The 1,003-nt window shown below is 28.4% G+C and overlaps 1 long non-coding RNA gene across 1 annotated transcript in view; it reads left to right on the top strand.

Annotated features, from left to right (window-relative positions):
* The window catches only part of LOC135224187 (uncharacterized), an 8,465-nt gene extending 7,808 nt beyond the window's left edge, over positions 1–657 (top strand). The window contains exons 2-3 of the long non-coding RNA XR_010316671.1: positions 134–301; positions 476–657. This is a non-coding gene — a long non-coding RNA (uncharacterized LOC135224187). The remainder of the gene's footprint in view (positions 1–133; positions 302–475) is intronic.
* The last annotated feature ends 346 nt before the right edge of the window (positions 658–1,003 follow it).

The raw sequence follows: 1,003 nt of genomic DNA, 5'->3' as shown, positions 1-1,003 counted from the left end.
ACAATGCTTCACTAAATAATATATATAGATTGGCGTTTTTCTGTTTTCTCATCTAATTCATGCTTTCTATTCCCACCACACATGCTACTACAAAATTCTATTGTTAGAGTATTCACCAAGGCTTAATTTTCAGGAACATCGGTGCTCCAGGCTATCCGCTTCATAGTTGCAGTTGATGGAAGATTCATCAACTCAGACTTGACTTCACTCGTGCTGCGATGGCCATGGTTTTCGCAGCATTTGTCATATTTTTTATTTATTACCCATCAGAAGCTTCAGTCACAATGGAATTTATGCAGAGGTAAGCTGTTGTAATAAATTACTTGAGTTTTTTTTTTTTTTTAATTTAAGAATATCAGGGAAGTAATTTATATTTAAATGTCCATGTACTGTAACTTTGTAATATGTGTGGTGCGGTCAGCAGTTGTTTTACAATATTTTACCATTATGCTCATATATTTTGTCATTTTTACAGGTGTTTCTGAAAAATAAATGCAGAAAAAGGGACAAAAATACCAGAACAAAGAAAAACGTTGCACACACCCATCGAAGAATATTAAAGTTCAATGAGCTTATGGAATAAGGAGTGAAAAAGCATTCACACTCTTCTGTATAAATAATTAATGTTAAATTTTGTGTTAAAAAAGTTATAAATCTGTTTTTCAAGAATAAAGTTTTTTGAAAGTTAATCTTCTCATTATTTTCTCCAATTGGATATATGACCTGCACAAGGAATTTTAGGTTACTATTTCAATTGTAACATGAAATGCAAAGAAATATTAACATTAATTCAAAGAAATATTAGAAAAAATCATGTACAAATCCCAAAAAGTTACATGTATACTCTTTGTCAAATAATTTACATAAATATGTTACATGTATAGGATTTGTTTACCAATTTTAGTTTTTATCTGTTTTGATATTGTATGAGATGTAATTATAATTTTACAAAAAATAAATTTAAAAAACATATATAAATGACTATTGGTAAAATTTACAAATG

This window comes from Macrobrachium nipponense, chromosome 10, assembly GCF_015104395.2.
Source record: "Macrobrachium nipponense isolate FS-2020 chromosome 10, ASM1510439v2, whole genome shotgun sequence".
Lineage (NCBI taxonomy): Eukaryota > Metazoa > Arthropoda > Malacostraca > Decapoda > Palaemonidae > Macrobrachium > Macrobrachium nipponense.
The sequence above is the reverse complement of the archived record's forward strand: the minus strand, read 5'-3'. Positions and strand labels throughout refer to the sequence as shown.